The 24,114-nt window shown below is 53.2% G+C and overlaps 1 long non-coding RNA gene across 2 annotated transcripts in view; it reads left to right on the forward strand.

Moving 5' to 3' along the window:
- LOC140597983 (uncharacterized) overlaps positions 1-24,114 on the forward strand; it is a 49,213-nt gene that overhangs the window by 4,807 nt on the left and 20,292 nt on the right. Inside the window, exon 2 of one of the 2 annotated variants that reach the window (XR_012000101.1) lies at positions 11,949-12,008. This is a non-coding gene — a long non-coding RNA (uncharacterized lncRNA). Of the gene's footprint in view, positions 1-11,948; positions 12,009-17,371; positions 17,566-24,114 lie in introns of those variants that run through there. The other variant, XR_012000100.1, reaches the window with a different exon arrangement.

Genomic DNA, 24,114 nt, shown 5'->3' on the forward strand with positions numbered 1-24,114 from the left:
ACAGAGCGCATGTAACTGCCAGCCACTGATGAGTCCCCTGCCTCTTCGCAGCCCTCCCTCCCCATGCCCTCCTTGGCACCGTCTGGCCCAGAGGTCACCGCACAGACACAGAGGCAGGCAGAGTGGCAAAACTGAGCGCAGACTAGTTTCGGGAGACCTGGGGTTGGCTGCTTCTGCCAATCTCTTGCATGGCGCCCTGGGCAAGGAAGTTCCTTTCTTACATTGGCTCCATTTCCCCAGCTGCAGGGCTCTTGACCTTGTGACAAGAGCAGGGACAAGGCTACCGGGCCAGGCCAAAGGGCTCTGCAGAGAGGGGTTGCACCTGCCAGGTGGGTTGAGGCAGACAGCTGTGGGTTGAAGTCCTAGCCCTGCCTCTCACCTGCTGTGTGATCTTGGGCAGGATGCTCACCTTCTCCGAACAACAGATTCCTCATCGTTAAAATGGGATTTGTTTGGCAGCGCTTAGCTCCTACTAGGAGAACCCTCATTTGTCCTAGATGTGTGCCTGTCACAGAGACTCCCTGGCAAGCTCATCTCCATCAAAGTGAGCACCGAAATTAAGGGTTGGAAACTTGTGCAATTTGATAGACCAATCGTATGTCTGGAATCTCATAATTGGAAAAAAAAAGGCTTGTATCTTTTTTTTATTTGATTTTTCAAGTAATTCATTTTCCTTGTATTTTATAAAAGCGTTGGTCTGTGACAGATTAGAGATTTTTAAAAGATGGTCCTTCTCCACAGATGGTTTGGGAAGCATTGCTTTAGAGCACCTTGTAAAACCAACATGGTAGCAATGTTGCCACAGAACTTACATAGTTCAAGGGTGTGACTGCCAGGGACCTTTGTTTCTGTGGCCCTTAGGCCTTCGAGATCAAGACCAAATCTCTTAGCCTGGGTTTCAAGGTCCTTCTTACTAAACTCCCAACCTGCCTTCTCATGTTGCCTCCTTCCCCATGACACTACCTTGTAATATGACCCTGTGCTCTCTTCCCCTGTCTCCCAGGCCCTCTTACTCCTCCATGCCTTTTCCTATGCTTCTCCTTCCATTTGGAATGCCCTTCCTCACTTTGCCCTAAAACTGCCAAACTCCTATTCATCCTTCAAGGCCCAGACCAAATGTCCCCACTCTTAGGAAGCCTTTCTCAGTGCCACCCCTGCACCTGCCCCAGGCAGGGTTAGTTGTTCCCCACCTGCTGCTCCATAGTGCAGCATGCTATGTGGAGGTAGGACGTTGTAGCCATGAAGGCTCCATATAAGCTCAAGAGTCAGAACAGTGTGGGTTTTGGACCTGGTATTGCCGGCTGTGTGATCCTGGGCAGGTGACTTCGTACTGTTGAGCTTCATTTTTCCCACCTGTATGGTGGCATCTACTGTGAGGAGTAGAGATGATGTGTGGGAAGTTCCCAGCACCATGACACATGGGAGAGACTCAGGTATGGACAGCAGCTGTTGTTAGCGTTCTTTCTCTGGTTGATGATGTCCCAGGTTGTTTTTTTCTGTCTGTCTACAGATCGGTTGCTCCTTGAGAGCAGGGACACTTGAGAGTGTCTAATATATTTGGAGGTTTTCTGTGCTCTGTGTGGGACTTTTGCACAGAGGATGTGTTTTGGGAAAGGGTCTCTGGCTGCTGCCTGCCCCGTGGTGCTAGTGATGGAGGAAAGACGTTAGGGTTCAGAGCTGATGGCCAAGAAAAATGTCTTTGAGACAGCTTTGGTGCAAAAAGGTAGTTATATCAAAGCATGGGAAAGGGCCCGTGGGCATAAAGAGCTGCACTGGGACATGAGGAGTGGCCCATTAGATACTTTCATGAGAAGGCAGGTTGGGAGTTTAGTAAGAATACTTTCAAGTTGGAGGTTAGGGATAGCGTAAGCCTCTAAGGAATTTGGAAGCAAGGTTTCCAGGACCTTGAGGGGCCTAGCTATTGTTGGTCATGTATTACTGTCTAATAAAACCGACCTTAGTCATGAGACCCTTCAGATGTATACTGGTGGGTCATATGCTTGGGGGATGATTGCCAACATGTATCTTGGGGGATAGAGATAAAGGAAGTTTCCAAAGGAACTCTTATGTTAAAGTAGACTCACAGGATCCAGGGGGTGGGCTGAGATTACCTGTTGCCCTTAGCAAAGTATTAACACGAGGCAGTTAAGTCCCTAGAGGAATGTCACTCTGCCTGTTTCAAGGACTTGTCAGTGGGCTATAGGTAGCAAGGAAACTTAATTTTTCTTTTGCCTTTGTTTTCACATCACCAGTGGCTGTGGCCCCCTTGTCAGTGGAGTGCTGATTAACCAACTATGTGGAAGAATTAAAACAAAAAAACTAACCTTGCTTTTTTTTTTTTTCATGTAGTAAAAACACCCACCAAGGCCAATTTCAAGTTACCAAAAGTTTAACAACCAGCTTACAAGGTTCCTGAATATTAACAGCCTGCTCCTTTGAGCCACCCAGCTCCAGCGCCCCGCTCCAACACCCCAGTGGGTGTGACTGCTCAGAGCAGAGCATCAGCCAGAGCAGGCTGGGGCCATAGTCGGAAGACAGGCTGACTCCTGTGGCACCCCCCCCCCCCCCCCCGCCACCAACCCATTGACAGCCACTGGGAAAGGGCCATAAGGTCACCATGCTCCACGCAGAGGTCCTCACTCATCCTCTCCCCTAGGCCTTTGGCCCCTTTGTTGTCTATGAAATCGCCCAGCTATCTCCTCCATCAGCAGGAAGAACAGCAACTGGGCCCAGGGACCCAGATGATCCGTCTATGACTCTTGGGCGCCTGGGCAAAGGGGGGTTACCTGTGCAGCCAACAGGAGCCTCCTTACAATTTTCCTGTCCCCACAGCTGTTGCCGGTTGCCAGCTACTGAAGCTAGCCCTGTTGGCCTTGTCCCTTGGTCACAGTGGGGGACAAAGAAAATTTGGGCATAGCCTCCTCTCACCTCTTGGCTGCTTCTCCTGTCCTGCTGTCCTCCTGTCCTCTGGTCAGCCTCCAAGTCTGCCTACGCAGCTCTCTCTGCTTGGAGTGCCCTCCCCCCCACACACTTCCCACCCCCCCTCAATGCCCAGCTGCAACAGTACTTCACAAAGTCACTTGAGGCACCTGGGTGGCTCTGCCTTTGGTCATGATCCTGGGGTCCTGGGATTGAGTCCCACATTGGGCTCCCTGCTCCATGGGGAGTCTGCTTCTCCTTCTGCCTCTACCCCTCCCCCCTGCTCTCTCTCTCAAATAAAGTCTTAAAAAATAAAAAGTCTTTCAGCAGAAGTCTCCAGGCCCCCTGCAGGTGCAGTTGGCATCTCTTTTTCCAGCTGCTTGCCCAGCTGCCCTGCCCCTCCCGCTGCAGGAGCGGTTCCCCTTGGGGATGCTTTTTTAAAATGCAAATTCCTGGCGACACCCTCTGAGCCTCCCTGGCTACCAGCAAGGTGGGAATCTGTGCCCCAGGACCTTTGGATATAGAGGACTGAGAACCTGGCGCTGAGAAACCGTGTCCTAACTTACCAGACTGTGGCTGATTCACATCGAGGCCTCTAACCCCTCACCCGGACCGGGTACTCAATATGCCTCTTTTGGATGGAATCCAGTGCCCAGTGCTGCCAAGGCCACCCAGTCTGGACGGCCTATCCTCCGGGCTCAACTAAGGGTTGCTCTGTACTCCTCCCCCGGAGGGCTGAGCACAGCGACAGGTGAGCGAACTGTGCTTCCTCCTCCAAACACTGCTGCTCAGGCTTTGAGCTCCTTACCTGTGAAACTGGCAGTGATAATATCCACCTCATAGGCTTACTGTGACAATTAAATGAGACAATGCCCATAGGGTCGTTAGCACACACCCCGCATGTAGGAAGTGATCAGAAACAGTGGGCACTGGGACATCTGGGTGGCTCAGTCAACCGACTGGGCATCAGCCTTTGGCTCAGGCCCTGATCTTAGGGTCCTGGGATCAAGCACCTTGTGGGACTCCCTGCTCAGTGGGGAGCCTGCTTCTCCCTCTCCCTCTGCTCCTCCCCCAGCTTGTGCACAATGTCTCTCTCAAATAAAGTCGAAAGAAAGAAAGAAAGAAAGAAAGAAAGAAAGAAAGAAAGAAAGAAAGGAAGGAAGACAAGAGTCAGCAGTTAGAGTAGAAACCAGATCTCTGGGCATCATTTGTAAGGCCACATGAGCTGCCTGCTGCCTGCAGGGGGCCCACCTCTGGAACACTCTCAGCCCGCCCCCACCACCGGCCCACTGGCCTTCTCTTTGCCTTACTTCGGATTGGCCAAGCCTGTTTGCCATTTCAGGGTGGTTTGGACTGAATTGTGTCTCCCCCCTCCCCGCAACAGTTCACATGTTGAAGCTCCCCAGTGTGATGTAACAAAGATTAAGTGAAGTCAAGAGTGTGGTGGCCTAATCTCGTAGCATTGGTGGCCTTTATAAGGAGAGCAAAGAAAGAGATCACTTGTGGGCACTGTGGCAAGGCTAGGTGAAGACCACAGCAAAAAAGGTGACCGTCTGCAAGTCAGGAAGAGAGTTCTCCCCAGGAACTCAATTGACAGACACCTTGAGCTTGGACTTCCCAGGCTTCAAATCTGTGGGAAAAAAAATACATTTCCGTGTAAGCCAGCCAGGCTGCAATATTCTGTTCTGGCAGCCTGAGCGCACTGAAGCACATGCTGTGCCCTGTGCTTGGAATGATTTTTCCCCTGATCTCACGGTGGCTCCTTATGTCTCTCAGAATTCAGCTGAAATGACATGTCAGAGCGGCCCTTCTTTTTTGGGTTGTCATCTGCTCCCACCTCACCAGAATGTCAGCTCTACAACAGCTGGAACTTTGGGTCTCCTGCTTAACTCCATGAGCCTTGAACCGTAGGCGGCATACAGGGGCCTGAATAAATACATGTTAGGTTGTTCTTAAATATCCAGAATCTGACCACCCATCCTTCAAGGCTGGTCCCAGCCACCACCGTCCCTCTCTTGGACTATTGCAAGGGCCTTCTGCTTGTCTTCCTGCCTCCTGCAGTCTACTCTCAACCCAGCAGGAATCCCTTGGAAACCTAAGTCTGATCACATCACTCCTCTACTGAAAATCCTTCCTTGGCTTCCCCTTTCTCTCAGACTAAAAGCCCCAATCCTTGAACTGTCTCCCAGGGCCTTGCAGAACTGACCCTTTATCCCTCCACTCCAGCCACGTGGGCCTCCTTGCTGTCCCATGGATACATTAGACATGTGCCCAAGCCAGGGCCTTCGTATGTGCTGTTCCCTCTGCCAATAACACCCTTCCCTGTGAAATCTGAGTGGCTCATTCCTTCTCATTCTTCTTTGCTCCAGCATCATCTTCTTACAACGTCTTTTCTGAACATTTGTTCCGAATGATGACAACATTTCCTTCCTCCGGGGCTTGGGTTCTGCAAGCACCACCAGCACACTTGCTCAGGACCCTGTGCTCAGAAGGGCCCATGCTTTGCATTTTATGTTCATCATCACTGTCTTGAAGTTCTCAATAATTTTATCTTTGAATTTGTGTTTTGTAAGTGAAGTCTGATGGGACAAGGGAGTATGTGCCAGGAACGTGGCCTCAGCTCACATGTGATGTCTGGTATTCTTGCCCAGTAGTATCTCCGGTCCCAGTCAGCCTCTCTGGCCCCATTCAATGATTGTGGCTGTCTTTGGTGCTTGGCAGGATCCCAATCACAGACACGGGACAGGGGAGGGGACATTAGGTGGATGCACCCCACAGGATCTTGAGGCAGGACATGGCCATCCCCACCCTGCACTGGCAGCGTCACAGCACATCTGGTAGGTGACTGGCCAGGGGGCATATCTCAGTGGGGGGCACGACCCTGATCCAGTACTGAGCACATCCTAGAATGGAAGTTTAAAGACCCTTAGAGGTTGCCCATCTGCCAAGGGTTAGAGCCATGGACCCACGGGAAGGAGAGGCCTGGCTTGAGTTCTGCAGGCCCCACCTTCATCTGGGGGGCTATGCATCACTCCTGCATCTGGTGGGAGGGACAAATCGGTAGGGGGACCTTGGTCACTGTCAGTGGGACAGGGCCCCTGGGAACCCCAGAGAGTTTTTACCCTGAGGGTATCTCTGTGCCCATGACAGCTCCCTTACCCTCTGGCTGGGTGGCTGGGCCCATCAGCTCTTTTCTCTTTCCAGTCTTTCTGCTTGTCCTGTCCTGGCAGGTTTGGGGCCCCTCTTGGGGACAAGCCATGAAATAGAAATTGTGTAACTTCTGTGATTCCACATGTGAGTTAAACGCTCTAACATTTTCATTTCAAAGCCGGCGTTGCACAATATGAAAGATGAACGGTAAAACTCATGCTGATAATTTAAATTTTTTTTTCTTTACTTCAAATGACATTAAAAAGCAAATACAAAAAAAGTGGTGACAAGTCGAGAGACAGAGAGAGGGAAGAGAGACTGCAGAAATAAGGAAAAATGTCCTGGGTACCTTTAACAGCACCTTTGCTCTGCTCTTAGAAGGGGGGGCCCCACGTTCTCATTTTGCCCTGGGCTCGGAAGATTCTGTCCTCAGCGTCCTCTCCATTGCTCTTGGTCTTGTTTGGTTTTGTTTTAGGCACTTAGTGCATTTTGGCACTACAGAACTGACTTATTTCTTGTGGTTGTCTTTTATGGTCTGCTTCCCTCACCAGCATGTGGGGACCCCAGAAGATGTGGGTTTTTTTCTGCTTGGTTCCTGGTTGTATTCCCTGGAATACAGGGAAGCCCGGTACAGCGTAGTTGCTGCAGAGACGTTCAGGGAATGTTGAATGAAAGGATGTTACCTGGGAAGCCTGAGGCCCATCAGGCCTTTCCTCTCCGCCACGACTGGGCTCCAGGCCCTGCCCGAGACCAATTTTGTCTATTTTGGCTCAGACAATTCACATCAGAACTTTGTGGTTCTGGCATTTCCTTTTCAGAGCTCAGGGTTTTCAGCGTTCCTGTCTCCTGCGCCGGGGGTGTGAATGGTGGCTGCTGGGCAGCTGCAGGGAGCCCGCCAGGTGCCCCAGCGCAGGCTTCTCTCCTTCCTGGAACTCCTTAGGTCATTTCCATCCATTGTCTTTGGCTAACAGCTTCTTGAGTTAATCTTTCCACCTCGGGAAGGTTCCCTTGCTGGTTTCCCCATCTCCTTTCAGGTCCAAATCCTTTTTGGCTCCAAATCCTTTCTTGGGGGTTTCCTTGGCCCTTCCGCCTCTAACGGCCAGGGTGACCTTGGGCAGGCCTCCCACTGTCCCCTGAGGAGGCCCTTGTGAAATGAGGGGGGCTGCTCTTGCCCTCCCCCCCCCCCCACAGTAGGGCGGCAGGGCCAGGGGCCTTTCGAAGAACAGTGGTGGGTAAAATAGAGGTTGCTTCTGTCACAGTTGAGCGTCTGTGGGCCCTGAACCCTGACGCTGGGTGATCCCATTCTTTCCCCTTCCCCTTTAGTTACACAAGAAACCGTCGGCTTCATTGCCACCGCGGGCACCCCCTGGGGCTCCCCCTGGCCCCTCAGTCATTCCTCTAATGTGTGCAGGGACAGAGCCCATCATGTGGGAGCCCCGGACTCCGCTACCCCTTTCTCCTGAAGATAATTCTGGTCGTGACCCCTCAGCCAGCCTCCTGCCCTCCCCGCTCACAGACTAAACTGCTCTTTGCTGAGGCCCAGAAGCCCCCCAACAGAGCAGCGTTAGGAAGACAGAAGTGACTCCCGCCACCCCCCGCAGCAGGCCTGGAGGCTTCCACTTGCCCACTCACGGCCCTGCCCCCCTCCAGCCTACAGGTCCCCATCCCCGGAGCCTGGTTGTCACCGCCCGGGCTGTTGCCCTGTCTGGCTGTATGAGGGCCACAGGGTGGGGAGGACACAGCCGGCTGAGCTGCAAGGCCTCCCCCTTCCCTGAAAGGCAACTGTGGCTTTTGGACAGGCTGGTCCCCGGGTTTTGTGTCACCGAGTGGAAAAGAGAGGAAAAGCGACAGGGACACGGAGGGAAGCGGATTTTAAGGGTATTAGAGAGACCCAAGTCACAGTTGGAATTATTTTTAAATTACTTTTGCTTAATGGTCTGTGTCTTATTAAGTGCTCTGGCCTCGTGGGGCTGAGGCCGGGCCTCCAGGGGAGCCTGGAAACGCGGGTTCCGCAGGCACAGCACTGGGACGGTCTCCCAGACCCTGTGCTGAGACCCAGGCCACCAACATGGTCCCTGCCCTCCCGGAATCCGCAGTTCGGTGGGAAGACACATGCAGGATTAGAGGCAAGGCCAAGCCTTGAAAAAGCCCGGGAGGGAATAAACTGGGACTTGGCAGGGGGGTGGGGGTGGGGGGTGGCGGGCTAGAAAGGACAGAAAAGGGACATTACGTGCTAGATTGACCTCTGCCTGCGGGACACAGCCAGCTGCCTAACGCATTGTACCCGAGCGATGGAAAGTAAAGGGAAGAAGACTAAGTAAGGATTCCAGAAACTCAGGTCCCAGCCCTGCTGTGGGTGTCGCAGGGCGAGTCCCCATTGCTGTCTAACCACCTTTGCTTCATGCTGTCTGCTGGGCCACCACTGGCACTTCCATGTTCTCGTAGGAAGTACCGAAAGGGGCAGCCAGCGATGGCCAAAATACAGGAAGGTGACCCCTCTTCCAGGTGGAGTCAGACCCCACGCTCGGACACACAGGGTGGAGACAGGTGGATTTCAGCCACACTTCTCCCTTTGGCTTCCCACCCTTGTTCAGTGCACACCCCACACAGCTGTGTGTAGGCAGCAGCCGTGCAGATCAGCTCCTGAGATGCTGTGTGATCCCAAGGGGGTAACTGCTGTGAAAGTTCCTCAGAACCCCAATAATCCCTAGAACACCCTTCTCAGCAGCAGGTTTTCCTTCTCTGGTGCTCTGCAACAGGCGCAGGGCTCTTGTGGGGCAAGCCAGGTGCTAGGGCCCATGGTTAGGGAGACCCTCACCCACCATTGGGGTGGCCACCCACAATGGTGCTCCATAAATTTTGTGCCCGGGGCACTTCACCTGCCTCCCCCTCATCCCAGTCCTGTCCTACGGGATTCCCACAGATCTGGGTGGCAGTGGTGGTAGGGTTTCAAAGGAAGGTGCTGGAAAACCACCTCAGACCCGCTAAGGGCAGCTTCTCTCAGCAGCAGGGAGCCATGTAGGGGACTGTGCCTGGAAGGGGAGACACAGGGAAGGTGGACCATGGTCCAGCGAATGGGACGCCAGGACAGCCTCTGTGCCAGGGAGCCTCAACATTACCTAGCACAGTAGGGAGCGAGGGGGAAGGCCAAGCAATCAGACCCCTTGCTTGTGATTTGCGAGGTCTGTAGGCAAAGCTAAGGGGAAGGAGTAGGGAAGAGGGGAGGATGATGCTCCCCGGTCCTGAGTCACAGGCAACACAGCAGCTCCCACACCCATGAGGAGGCAGCTTCCGAGAGAGGGTGGCCTCCACTCAGCAGTGCACCCAGGGCCCACCCCAGGGTTGCTCTGGAGGCAGGGAGCCTGACACCCAGATGCTCTGCAAGTCACAGACTCGGGCCACCTCGCACCAGTTAGGACATGCTAGACCCTGAGCACCTCGGCCTGCCTCTCAAACTTCCCAAACGTTCAAGTCCACTTTCCCTTCTTCCTGTGCTGATAGCTGCTCAGTGTTTTTTTTAGAAAAATCCACTCATCTTCACTTAAATAATTTATTTTCAAAGGAAATTGTGTACACGGGAAACTTGCAGGATTGCCATAAAAGAAGCGAAGCAGGTGCATGAGTACAACGTTAATCAAGTAGCGTGCTAAACTCTAGCTGGGGTCTGGTGCCCCAAGTGTTCTGAATCTGGGAGCCAGTGTTATGTGTTCAAGAGGAAGTTAGCAAAGGTCAGAAAGGTCAGAGAGACGGCTAGTACCCACCCAGGACTCCCCTTTCACGTCGGAAATGGAAAACATGCTCACCCACTGTAAGTGTGAGTCCTCGAACGTGGCATCTGTCTGCCTACCCTACCCCATTTCATGAGTGTGTCCCCTCCTTGCAAAAACGTGCTCCCGGGGAGTCCTGAACATAGACTAGAGCCACCTTTCATAGTTGGGGTGGGAGCTGCTGGGGCCTCTGGCTCCAGGAATGGGCTGGGCCCTGAGCCAACCCCCAGCCTCGGCTTGGTCACTTCTGTCTCAGGGGGGTCTTGGACAGGCTGGTTTTGACACTTCTTAACCCCAGTGCATAGGAGTTGACAGATAGTGGTAGGTGCTCAGTAAGTGCATGAGTGCAGAGCTCTTGGAAGAGGGCTGGGCCACACCTCGGGGGGCCTGGGGGCCTGGCTACAGTGGTGGCTCCCACAGGGGCCAATTCATCTCAGCGTCCAGCCTCATCCCTGACAAGGGGGACCGCACTTCTGTGGGCCTGGAGTAGGATGGGAGGGGCAGACGTGGTCCCAGAGAGAGGCCGCAGGGAGGGATGGGTGTGGGCATAAGGGAAGCAAGTGGGTTTGATGCTACAGTTTTGCGGTGACAACTGTTTCCCATGACTAAAATGTTCATAAAAACAGGAAGTAGCAAGCTACTGAGACCTTTTAATCCGACTTCACCTTCCTTGATCAGCCCTCCCTCTGTCCCTTCTACATTCTCAGACACCAGGCTGGTCACCTATCTGGTGTGAGGGGTTCGGAGAAGTCCCAAGAATCTCTCAGCACTGGCCCAGCCCCGCTGCCTGCCCTCTGATGTACCCTCACCATGTTGGGGGGGGACAGGATCTGCTATGGGGTGCCTGGGTTTCTGGTCCAGCTCTGCCACATCTCAGTGTGTGATGTCGGGCAAATCCCCCCTCGTGGACCTGGATCTCCTTGTTACTGAATGGAAGGGGCTGCATGTCTGACGGCCAAGGGCTCTCCCTTTCCAGGCATCCCACAGGATCCTGGGGGCCACGGGAGAAGGGATGGGGCTGGAGAGGGAAGGTCATCCCTGTGGCAGAAACAGACATGAGGCCGGTTCACTGCAGGCCCCAGACCCAAGATAAACACACACACACACACACACACACACACACACACACACAGCATGGACACAGCTGTCAGTGAGAGTGAAGAAGAGAGTGCACGCATCATACACCTGACACTGCAGGCCGGAGCAGGGGCCGTAGAGAGGAACGAAATAGCCAGGTCTCGCCCTGCCCTTGAAGGTCTCCTGGGCCAGGGAGACAGCCCACCCCATAGGAACAACATAGAGAAGGGCGCTATAACAGGGACTTGCAGTTTTGGGGTGGAGGCGAACAAGTCTGGGGGGGGGAGACTTGACCATTGTTTACTCATTCTTTATTGTTTGTCATCATTATTTATTGTAATTATTTATAATGTTGAGATTTTCATTTTTTAATAATACTGGGATATAATTCATATAACATAAACTTTCTTTTTTTTTTTTAAATATTTTATTTATTTATTCATGAGACACACAGAGAGAGGCAGAGACATAGGCAGAGGGAGAAGCAGGCTCTTGGCAAGAAGCCTTGATGTGAGACTTGATCCCAGGATCCAGGGAGGATGGCAAGACGCTCAGCCACTGAGCCACCCGGGTGCCCCTAACTTCACCATTTTAAAGTGTGCAAGTCAGGGGGGCTTTAGTGCAGTCATGATGTCGTACAATCGTCTGCACTAATTCCAGAACATTTCCACCCCTCCAAAATGAAACATTGTACCTCTTAACAGTCCCTCCTAGTTCTTTCCTGCCCCCTGCCCCTGGCAACCACCAATCTATTTTCTGTCTCCGGATTTGCCTCTTCTGGACAGTTCATGTAAAAGGAGCCCTAGCGTCTGAGACCTTTTATGACTGACTTTTTCACCTGGCACACGTGTTTTTAACATTCGTCCTTTATCATGTATCAGCACTTCATTCTTTCTCACGGCTGACTAGTGTCCCCTCCTATGGATACACCACATGTTATTTATCCATTCATCCACTGATGGATGTTTGGGTAGTTTCCACTTTTTTTGGCTCTTATAATCCATTATTTCTCCATTTCTTTCTCCCTGGTCCCAGGTGCGGTTTCAGGAGTTCCTCAGCATCGTCCCATGAAGCCCCTCACGCCGGCCCTTTGAGGTAGGCACTATTCTCACCCCCTTGGTGCAGAGAGGGCAGGAGATGGGCGCCGGGATTTGGTTCAGACTCGGTGCAGATGTGAGGCCCTGCCAGGCCACAGTGAGACCCTGCAGAGCCCTTCCCTCAGCTATGGGGACAGCAACTGCCCCTTCAGCCTCTGCTCCTGAGTGCCTGCCGCACCACGGAGGACGGGGACAGCGACTGGGAGAGTCGTCTTTGTTGTCAGGAGCCACTGAGGCTGGGGGGCGTTTGTTACTGCAGCAGAGCCCGGCCTTCCCTGACGCACAGGCGCTGCCGGGGGCTGGGCCCCCCGCCACCTCTGTGCACAGAAGCAATGCCCAGGCTTGCATACCCACACGCACAGCTTGGGTATATTTTCCAAGCCGTGAGTTATGCGCCAAATTGGATAAAAACCAAGGCCAGGCGGTGTGGCTTCAATTTCCAAAAGCTGGGCATGTCCATTTTGGGGGTTGGTTTTCGTGAAACTTCTGTCTGCGCAGTGGCTGAAACTTTACCCAGATGAGGCTCTCAATCCTGGATAAGGCTCACCCTTGAGGTGGTTTCCAGAAGGCCCTAGTGGTCCTTGAGAACAACCACTCGCCGTGGCAGATAATCAGAGCCAAAATAAATACAGATTGAGAATTTACCAGATATGGCATTGAGCACTTTCCGTATGTGTTAACCTCCTAGTCACCCTCTGGGATAGGTACCATTATCACCCCCATTTTCCAGATGGGGAAACAGACTCAGAGAAGTAAAGAGACTTGCCCAAGGTCCCCAAACAAATAGGTGGGAAAGGTAAAGTTTGAACCTAGGTTTGCCTACTTCTAGAGCTCACGTTCAACTCGCTTTTTTTTTTTTTTTTTTAAGATTTTATTTATTTACTCATGAGAGAGAGACACACAGAGAGAGGCAAAGACACAGGCAGAGGGAGAAGCAGGCTTCCCACAGGGAGCCTGATATGGGACTCGATCCCAGGACCCCAGGAACATGCCCTGAGCCGAAGGCAGAAGTTCAATCACTGGGCCACCCAGATGTCCCAACTCACTGTCTTTTGTCCACTCAGTTCCTTTTGATGACCTGTGACCAATTGAGCATTGACCAGTGTCTTGTGCTGGAATTTACCTTTGGGTCTTCTGGGGAAACAGCACCATAGTATGTAGACAGAGCCCAGGGTTCAAGTTTCAGATCCAGCTTTAGCTTACTCCATGGTATAGGGCAAATTGCTCCCCATCTCGGGGCCTCAATGTTCACATCCATGAAACGGGACATTTTGAGTAGATCAGCAGTTCCAATGTCACCTCTACATCTGAACTACCTAAACTGGTTAGAAATACAGATTGATGGGCCCTTCCCCAGACCCTGCATTATCCGGTCTGGGAACCCTGAATCCACAGATGATTCACATGCGAAGCAAGCACTGGGAGCCCCGCTTCTAGGGACCTTCCATAGCTCAGCCTCTGCGAGTTTGTGGAGGCAGAAAAGACCGACCCAGTAACCATGCTGGGCAGTCTGGGTCAAAGACCAAAGAAAACACTCTCTGGACAGTATGTTGTGGAAGAGTCTAGAAGGAAGTCGGTTGGACTGTGGAAGTTGGGGTGGGAGGGAAGTAGAACAGAAGTTTTCATGGTTTCATTTTCTCCTGGGAAGAAAAATCTCGTTTCCAGTGAAACCACCCTTCCTGGCCCCTTGCGGTTGGGGGGTGGGGGGGGCCCTGGCCGAGGAAGTAGGTAGAAGGGACGAGCAGCAGTCCCAGGCCTGGCACTCAAGCTCGTGGGACCCTGCAGGCTCCCTCTCATTCTGTGATGAACTTGGACATGAAGTGTCCGCGGTGGAAGGAAGCCGGGCTCCAGGGGGAGCAGCACCCCCACCCCACCACCACGTGCCGTGGGTTGCAGGATGAGGCCACGATACGCTTCGATTGTGTCCAATGACCGAGATCATGGGTTGTTTGTCATAGCAGCTAGTGGTACTTAGCCTGATACAGCCTGCACGCCTAGGACCAGAGCACGATCTTAAAAGTGAGTAAGGTTTGGACACATGGAGAGGAGGGAAAGGACATTCCAGAAGGAAGGAACGATAGAAGCCAGGGGGGTGGGAGGCGGAACAGGCCTTTGGGTTTGCACCCTGGAGAGAAATTTGGTGTGATTGGTCCGGGGGCCTAACGTTGGGCTCCAACCGGTGGTGTGCTGGAGCCAGCAGCTGTTAGCATCTTTTCCCAGCTCTGTGCTCAGTGACAGCCGTCACTTTGGTAGCATGAAATTGGCCATGGTGGGAGTATTTACACCCGGCAACCAGCGACCGCTATAAGCCAGGGCTTCCTTCTCCTATTGTTACACCGTCAGCCTGCTACTGGGTGCAGCTCACATGCAGATGGGTCCTGCCCATCTGAGAGAGAGGAAGGACCAAAGGCTGCAGCCACTTCTAATCCTTGCCTTTCTGAGCTGAGTGGCCTGGGGCAAGTGAATGTCACCTCTTTGACGCTCAGATTCCTCATCCGCAGAATGGGGCCACTAATCATACACCCTTTAGAAGGCTGATTGTGGACAATAGTAAATGAGATCACGTATGTGGATCACCATCCCGAGCACAGGGCAGCCTCCCGTGAGTACCTGCAACCCTCTGAGGGCTTTCTCTGGCCAGAGGGCATCCTCACCAACACAGGGACACAGGGCAGGCTGGGCGAGCTGGGACCTTGATGTCTTTGGGACCAGTTCTCAGTGAAGGGTGGATGGGAACTGGTGGGTAAATAGCCCAGCCTTCTCACTTCTTTTTTTTTTTTAAGATTTTATTTATGTATTAATTAATTAATTAATTAATTAATTCATGAGAGACGTGCAGAGAGAGAGAGAGGCAGAGACACAGGCAGAGAGAGAAGCAGGCTCCATGCAGGGAGCCCGATGTGGGACTCGATCCAGGGACTCCGGGATCATGCCCTGAGCCACCCAGGCGTCCTGTCACCTCTTCATTAGGACACATCTGAGGCCCATTCTACTGTCTCCTGGAAGGCTCCAGAGAGGCTGAGCCTCACCTGTTCCCACTGTAGCCTGTTTACTAGCATATTGGATTCTTCCTCCCCTGCCTCAGTTCCCCTCTTCCCTATCAGTACTTCTGGGGATCACTACCCAAAGGAATGTCTCCCCTCCTTATCTCAGGGTGTGCTTCTGGGGACCCGACCCAAAGAGCAGGCAAGATGGTCAATAACCAGAATCACCCCTGCATGTGCATGGAGATTTACGCAGTGAGATCACGTCTGCTGCTGGCTCAGTCCCCACAGGAACCCCAAGAGGCAAACAAGGGGGGGTTTCCAATCCATTTTGCAGATGGAGACACTGAGGCTTAGGGAAGAGCAGGGATCTGCTCAAGGACATACGACCATCAAGAGAAGGGGCTACAGAGAGGGTGTCCATGTCCCAAGTTTTTAGCTCTGAGCTCCTGGAGGGCCCTGAGCTGTCTGGGGTGGGGGGTGAGGGGAGTGAGGGGGATGGCCTCTACCCCTCTGACTCTTCTCCCCTGGCAGATGAGGCCACCTCTGGCCCCTACATGGGCCTGGGACTGTGAAGGGCAAATGGGCTGGCGGTAGGAATGGCCGGTTATTAAATCCATCTATCACTCTGCAGGCCTGACCTCATTCTGTCCTGGGAAAGCGGTTCTGCCTGGGGGCGGCTGTAAGGGCAGGGTGGGGTGGGACGCTGACCCAGCAGGAAAGGGTAGGTGGGGGCCCTGCAAGGCCAGAGTAGCTAGGGTAGGATGAGGTCAGGGACAGCTCCTGGCCGCCTGTGTCCCGACAGTGTGAGGTTGGCCAGGGGCCCAGGGACAAGCAGAGCCATTGTAATGCAGATGGCCAGGGGCCCCCCTGGGGCAAGGGCCTGAGAGGGGGCCTTCCTAGGGGGACCCTGCCTCTAATTAATTCCCTATTGCTGCCTGAACCTGAACCCTCTAGACCCAGGATCCCAGACCCCAGAAGGTGTAGGGATCAAGGGCAATACGGTGGCCATCACATGAAACTCAGATGTGCCCACGGGGGCCCACTATTTCACTATCTAGTGAGCACCAACTGTGTACAATACACTAGTGTTGGGCACCTAGCACCTGACCCGTTTCATCCTCAAGCCGTGTAGGGAAGGGCTAGGGGCTTGGGTCCTGGAGGCCATGGGACCTGGGTCAGAATGCAGACCCCACCCCGTGGGCGTCTGTGCACCTCCTCCCCTGGCTAACCTTAGTTTCCACGTGGGTGAAATGCCGATGGTAGTAACACCCACCTCGTGGGAGGAACGTGGTGGCGATTTGATGGTAGATCCTGTGTAACTCAGAGCCTGGCACACGGACACTTAGTAAGTGGCAGCAACAGCGATGATGTTAGTGCCTACTGTATGCAGGGTGCTGTGCTGAGCACTTTCCATGGATCGTGTGAACTTAAGCTTCACAGTCGCACCAAGGGGAGGGACTCTTTTTTTTTTTTTTAAGGATTTTATTTATTTATTCATGATAGACACACACACACACAGAGGCAGAGACACAGGCAGAGGGAGAAGCAGGCTCCATGCAGGGAGCCCGATGCAAGATTTGATCCCAGGTCTCTAAGATCATGCCCTGGGCCAAAGGCAGGCACCAAACCACTGAGCCACCCAGGGATCCTTTTTTTTTTTTTAATTTTTTAATTTTTTTTAAAGGATTTTATTTAGGGAGGGACTCTTATAGTAAGGAAGCCAGAGCTCAGAGGGGTAAAGCCACTGGCCCAAGGTCACACAGCTGCTGGTTGCCAGTGGTGGGATTTGAATCCAAGTCTGTCTGCCTTGAAGGTGTGACTAGCAACCCCCCTGTGCTCCACTTTGTCGCCTCACCACCAGTAAGTGAGGTTAACAACCCACTGGCTCATCTCTTTGGTCCTTTAAGAGATACTGCTGGGTGAAGTGTTCCTGGAGGCCCAGAGAGGTCAAGGCACCAGCCGGGGGCTGCAGACAAGAGGGTAGGAGAGCTGGGACTGAAACCAGGGCCTCTGGCTCCCTGGCCAGGTGTCATTCAGAAGCCTGGATGTCATCTGCTGCAGCCTGCACTCTCCACCTGGTCTTAGCTCCCAGCCCTGCCCCCACCTCGCCCTCTCCTGCAGAAAGGATGCCGCCCCCCCCCCCCCCCCCCCCCCCCCCCCGCAGCTCCTGGGCCTTTCTTCCAGGGCCACTGAAGTGTGGGATTGAGGCCCCGTTCTTTTCTCTTCCACTGAGAGGTAATTTGCCTGGAACACGTTGAGCACTTAAAATATTTGGTCACATTGCCACCGTCTAGGTTACCATGGTGACCTCACTTTGAATTTGCTTCCCAGGGGGAGTTGGTAATAATTAATACAGCACTTAGCACTGCTCCCCACAGCGAGTGTGGGGAGCACCACAGAGTTCTGCTGGGACTTGCTTCCCCTGGGGAAGCAGGGCCTCTGCCTCCAAGCAGGCTCCTGGGGTTCCCCAAGGAGGTAGGGAGGGGAGAGGACACCCCAACCCTGCCCCGCTCTTCAGCAGCCCTAGCAGCTGGAGTTGATTGGAGAGCTCCCTTTTACCAATAGAGGGTAAGTGACTTGGTCAAGGCAGCACCAGCATGGGGTGGAAGGCGGCTTCCTAAGCTGCAGGACAGGGCTCCAGCGGGCTGCCAAGGCCCAGCAAGCCCAGCTCTGAACCGCTTCCCAAGTGCACTTGAGCCATTTGAGAGGGTGAAGCATTGTCCCCTCTGGACGCCACAGAGGGGCTGATGGCCCTGTGCTCAGCCATTGCCCCTTCAGACCCTGAGCGGGTGGTGCAGGTGTCGGAACCAGGCTCCAGGAAGGCTGGAGGAGCAAGTGCAGGACTACGATGGGGGCCATGGGGGCCGGGAGCCTGGGAGGAGCTCCAGGCAGTGGCCTGGGGTGGGGTGGGGTGGGGTGGGGTGGGGGTGCGGTGGGGTGCATTCTGCCTCTAGGCTCCTCTCCACCCGCTCCTGCCCTTCATTTCCTGGTCTCTGCTCACTCCAGCTATGGGTCAGGAGGAGTAGAGAGACGTGGAGTAGAAAGCATGAGAAGTCTCTTGAATCCAGACTTGGTCCCATTTCTCTGATGGGGAAAGTGGGGCTCATAGAGGCCTTGGAGAAGCCAGAGACCCACAGCAGTAAGTGGTCAGCAGGGATTTGAACCCAAATCAGTCTGTAGCACCTTTGCTCTTAACTGTTACCATTGGGCTAGGTTCTCTCCCTATTCCCACATTCCGCTTGGGGGCACGGCTGAGGGGCTTGGGCAGGGGCAGGGGTGGGGTGGGGGGGCTGTGCAGTTAGTGCGGAGGTAGAGCTGGAGGGAATACAGGTGGGCCTGAGGCTGCCCAAGGCTGGTGAATGAAGAGCAGGACATGGAGGAGGAACAGGTTGACTTCTCTGCTGGGAAACTGGAGCAGCCATGGCTCAGGCAAAAAGCTGGGAACTTGGGAGCTTCAGCTATGGAGGCTGGGTTTTAGCAAAAGGGTAGGGAGAAGGGGAAAGTGGGGAATGGCTTTGATATCTCTGGTCACCTCCAAATTGAGCTTGCAGTGTTTTGTTGATCTCAAACAAAATAGAACAAACCCGGCACTTTAGTATGCTGCCACCAGGTGGCGGTGCAACTTGGCGGCTCGTAACAGTAACTTCCATTAAAATAAAAATTTCACTCATATTTCTAAAAAGGTAAAAGTCTAAAGAATTAGACTTATACATTATATCATATAATTTTTAAAAATGAAGGTGATATTTTAGGAGAAGAACACCTGAATAAAAGTTGGTTCTTTCTTCCTTGACCTTCAACTTTGATCTATTTACTTACTTTAAATCACCTGACTTGGGTCAACAGCCCATCTCTAATATTTTCATGCCAACTCAATATACTGGAAAGATCAGAGGACATGGAGTCAACTTCCGTCCCTCACCTCAATTAGCCCAACTCTGGAGGAGGCTGCTTACCACCCCAAGACACCCCACATCTGTACAGCGGATTTTCCATACACCATGGCTCTCCTCCCATTGGCTTTTAACTCTTGACTTCCTGCCACACGATTAGGTGAATTCCTGAAGGCAGAGACCATGGCCCATTCATCACTGTACTTGCCCCAGATCTTAACCATAATACCTGGCACATGGATGATGACCAGCAGTTTGTTGAATGAATAAGTGAATTCCCATTTCACAGATGAGGAAACTGAGGTGCCGGAGGGAAATGATGGTGATGATAGTTATCACTGACATTTGTTATGTACCTACTATGTGTCAGACATGTAGTAACTCGTTTAGTTCTCACAATAATTCTAGAAGGCAGGTAGCTACTAGGATTACACTTAGATGTTAGGGGACTGGGATTTAGAGACATTTGGGATGGGGAGCTGAGAGCTGGTATCATCCATCCATCTGTTCATTTATTTAGGAAAAGTTTGCGGCAGCTAGATGCCAGATGTCTGTGGGATCCCTGGGCCATGCAAGGCCCTGTGGTCAGTAAGCACCAGGGAAGCACTGCCCTGCGTCCCCTCGTCACCTGGCCAGCCCTTGCATGAGGCTCTTCACCCAATGCCGGGCGACCTGTGACAGCCGACCAGAAATGGCTCCTTCCACCTTGAACTTCATAGGCTCACACCCAGTGACCAGAAATGGCTCCTTCCACCTTGAACTTCATAGGCTCACACCCAGTGGCAGTTTGGGTGGGAGAGAAAGGAAGTGCTCTTTCTCAGAAGATGGGTAGTGTTTAATCTTGGGTAATCTCTGGCCCTTGTTGGGTTGAGGTCCCATCCCTGAACCAATCAGTGTGGTCTGAAGGATGCCATTGGTGGACTGACTCCCCCCCGGGAAGTGGGCAGGTGAGACGGCCGAATCCCCCTCAACAAAAGCCATGGTTCAGGGGGAAGAAGGCAGGTAGATGCCAGGAGGTGGCCACACCTGCCCACTCACTCCTGTTGCCTGAAGCTGAGAACCTGCAGACAGGTCCCCTCCCCCTCAAGGGAGCTGCTGGGCCCTCTGAGTCAGAGAAGGTGGCCTCCCCGCCTAGCTCCTCCTTTTGCTGGCTGTGGGTGCCCCAGCTCAGACAGGGCCTCAGTCTGCTACCTGCACAGAGCTGTGGTGAAGGTCCAGTGGAGGCGAGGCCCAGGAAGGCACCTTGCCCACTAGACCCTTCCTTGCGTGTGCACGATGCTCTGATGACGCGGAGTCACACTCCCTCTGCAAACCTGTGTGCAAAGCCCCTGGCTCTGACTGCGGGAGGAGTCCCAGGTGGGACCGGATGGGGCTCTCAGAGAGGCTGGGAGGTTGGGGGCCAAATGCTTCTCCACTTCCTGCCTGTGTGACCCTGCCTCCCTGAGCCTCAGTTTCCTCACCCACGAGGACAAGATAACTACCAGCATCCCCCGATTGTCGTGGGAGTAAATGAGCCAGATACAGTCATGGGGCCTGGCTCGAGGGAGTTGCTCACTCAGAGATTTTCTCGACTTGTTGGGAGAACGTGCAGAACAAGGATGGGAAGGGCAGCAGGAGGCTCTTAATCAGATTCTAGTGCTCAGTCTTTGGATGGCCAGCAAACACTTATCGAGCACCCACCATGCACCAAGCATGAGAGATTCAGCTGTAAACGGAACAGACAAAATCTGCCTTCATGGAACTGGCATTTCTGTCAGGAGAGACAGACAAATCACAAAATAATTTTAAAAAATTTAAATAGGGTAGATAGTAATACATACTGAGCAGAAGAAAGCAGAGAAGACAGGTAGAGACAATTGGTTAGCTGGCCAGGGAAGAGCTCTTAGAAGGTCACATCTGAGAAACGATCAGAAGGAGGTAAACGAGTCAGACATTCTAGAAACAAAAAAATAGAACTGTCACAGGCAAGAGGAGTCTAAAGAGACGTAACGACTAAATGTAATGTAAATATCCTGGATGGGATCCTGGAATAGAAAAAGGACACCAGGTAAAAACCGAGGTAATCTGACCTAACTATGGACTCTAGTTAATAATAACATATCAGGGATGCCTGGGGGCTCAGTGGTTGAGCACCTGCCTTCCACCCAGGGCGTGATCCTGGGGTCCTGGGATCGAGTCCCACATGGAGCTCCCTGCAGGGAGCCTACTTCTCCCTCTGCCTGTGTCTCTGCCCCCCCCCCCGGTCCCTCATGAATAAATAAATAAATAAAATCTTAAAAAATAATGTATCAATATTGACTCATTATTTATAACAAATGTACCATATTAATGCAAGATTTTTTTGAAGATTTTATTTATTTATTCATGATAGACATAGAGAGAGAGAGAGAGGCAGAGACACAGAGGGAGAAGCAGGCTCCATGCGAGGAGCCCGATGTGGGACTCGATCCTGGTACTTCAGGATCACGCCCTGAGCTGAAGGCAGATGCCCAACCACTGAGCCACCCACGTGTCCCTAATGCAAGATTTTTAAAAAAGATTTTATTTATTTATTTGACAGAGAGAGAGTGAGAGAGCAGGCACAAGCAGGGGGAGTGGAGAGGGAGCGGGAGAAGCAGACTCCCCGCTGAGCAGGGAGCCCGACCTGGGGCTTGACCTCAGGACCCTGGGATCATGACCTGAGCTGAAGGCAGATACCCAACCGACTGAGCCCCACAGGTGCCCCTGTAAGATGTTAATAATAGGAAAAACTGCCTGTGGGGTGTGGGACACAAGAACTTCTGTACTATCAGTTTTTCTGTAATACTAAAACTATTCCCAAATAAAACGTTGATCTGAAAGGGGGGCCGCAAGTGCAAAAGCTCCGAGGCAGCAGTGCGCCTGCTGGGGTTAGCAAGGTGGCGTTGCTTAAGGGAGAGTGGGAGGTGAGGAGGACAGAGTAGGTGGGGGTGATTGTGTGCAGGCCGGTGGGACATCCTAGGGACGCCATCCTTTGCTCTGAGATGGGTGTGGAACCGCTGAGGGCTTTGACATCTTTGGACTTGTGTTCTCCCAGCATCCTTCTGGCTGCTTTGTTGAAAACGGACCCCATGGGGCAGAAGCTGAGCAGAAAGACAAGTGAGGAGGTTCCTGTAGAAGTCCAGGGGAGAGAGGATGGTGAGTCAGGTCAGGGTGGTAGCAGTGGAGGAGATGAGAACAGGTGAAGTCCCGGGAATATTTTGTAGGAGGCAGAGCTGACTGGATGTCAGATGTGGGGTGGGAAAGAGGGATCCAGGACAGGCTGAGCAACTGGGAGGATGGAGGAAGACAGGTTTGGGTCAAGTTAGGAATTCAGTTTAAACACGTTGAGTCAGAGGTGCCACGAGGCATCCCAGAGATGTCAGGAGGTGGAAATACAAGTCTGGAGCTGAGGAGGGAGGTCTAAGCTGCAGATTATGAATGTGGGAGTTGTCAGCAAAGAAACAGAAGGGAAGACTCTAGAAGCCAGGGAGGGGAGATCCCCCGGGGCGAGGCTGGGTGAATGCTGGCACGCCCACGCGTGCACACGGTCACTTAACACACGGCTGCCGTCATCTTTGTAGCAGCGTCCCCAGCCCACTTCTCGAATGTTCCTCTTGCATCGGTGGTGAGGACTAGGGACGAGAGGTCAAGTGCTAACCGGCGCAGAGCCTGGCAGGGGTGGGGGGGCCCTCTGAGCTCCCCCAGCAACCCTGTGGCCGGAGCCTTCTTCATCTCCCCATTTGACAGATGGGGAGAGTGAGGCACGGGGAGTGTAGGTGATGCGGCCTCCCGCTGTCTCCAGCAGGACGCATCGGGTGGTGGGGTCACAGCAAACCCCTCCATTCAGATGATTCCCAGTCAGGGCTGACCCGTGGGCGGAGCAGCCTTGTCCCCCAGGCCCTTCCCCAGGGGGCGGCGGGCGCCTGCCGGGCCAGTTCTGGGGCTTGACGCATTGTTGGCTCCCAGGGACCGGCTGGAAGGACGCACTCAGGAGAGGGCGCGGGTTCGGGGCCAGCTCCCCAGCCGCACGTCCAGAGGCCTCGAGGCGGCAGCACGTGCTCCCACGCTAGTTGTGAGATTTCAAAAAGGCTGCACGGGTCACCCGAAAGGTTGAATTCTCTTGCTCTTCAGCCCCACTGGCCGCGGCGGTCGCGCAGAGCGTCTCTGAGCAGCTGCATTCCCAACTAACAGGACACGCGTACCATCCAGTTAACACTGCAGTTACTTTTGTTTGTGGGCCAAATCCTTAAAACGTGGAGCGGGTGGCAGAGGAGGATACTGGAGGGGCCAGGGCGCTGGGAAGGCAGGACTCGCTGCCCTGGGGTTTGGCTCCTAGAACGGCTGGCGCGGTGGCTGTCGGGGGGCTTGATCTCCAGCCCAGCAACACCCTTGGTTTCTCTTCTGTAACCTCTCTGCTCATGTGGGCAGCCTGGGGGCACAGGTGCTCCACGTGGAGCTGAGCGCCCGGCACCTCCTTCTCCAGGCTCTTGCTCTCCATGCCAGGGTGCAGCCAAGGGGAGGGCATAGGACACAAGCTTGGATTCTCTTTGTATTGGTCAGCTTTTGCGATGGTAACAAATAGCCCCCAAGTCTCAGGGTTTTGTTTGGTTGGTTTTAGTTGTTTTTTTTTTTTTTTTTAAGATTTACTTATTTATTTGAGAGAGAAAGAGAGAGAGAGAGAAAGAGAGAGAGAGAGAGAGAGAGAACATGAGTGAGAGGAGGGGCAAAGGGAAAGAGAGAGAATCCCAAGCAGACACTCCGCTAAGAGTGAAGCCCTATGCAGTGCTCTATCCCAGGACCCTGAGATCATGACCTGAGCCAAAATCAAGAGTCAGCTGCATAACTGACCTGGGCACTCTTGTTTTTTGTTTTGTTTTTGGCTTGTGGGCATGAGGGTCGGCTTTGACCCTGCTCAGCTCTCAGCCAGGGGATGGCCCCTGTCTGTGAAATACTGTTCACCTCGCGGAGACAACAAGGAGCTAACCTGAACACCCAGGTGCATTTTAAAACTTCTGCTCGGATCGGGCACCTATGATGTCCACTCCCGCTCCGTAAGCCAGTTCTGACACCCGGGAGGGTGGATGTGTCGTCCTCTCAGTGGGGACGGGGTGGATAATTGGGAACAATGATACAAGTCCCCCGCAGCTCCTGACTCTCACTCAAGACAGGCTGGATCAAGGATTCCTTCACCCCAGGGCAGGCCCAGCCCGCTGAGCAGCTTCTG

This window comes from Vulpes vulpes, chromosome 2, assembly GCF_048418805.1.
Source record: "Vulpes vulpes isolate BD-2025 chromosome 2, VulVul3, whole genome shotgun sequence".
NCBI lineage: Eukaryota > Metazoa > Chordata > Mammalia > Carnivora > Canidae > Vulpes > Vulpes vulpes.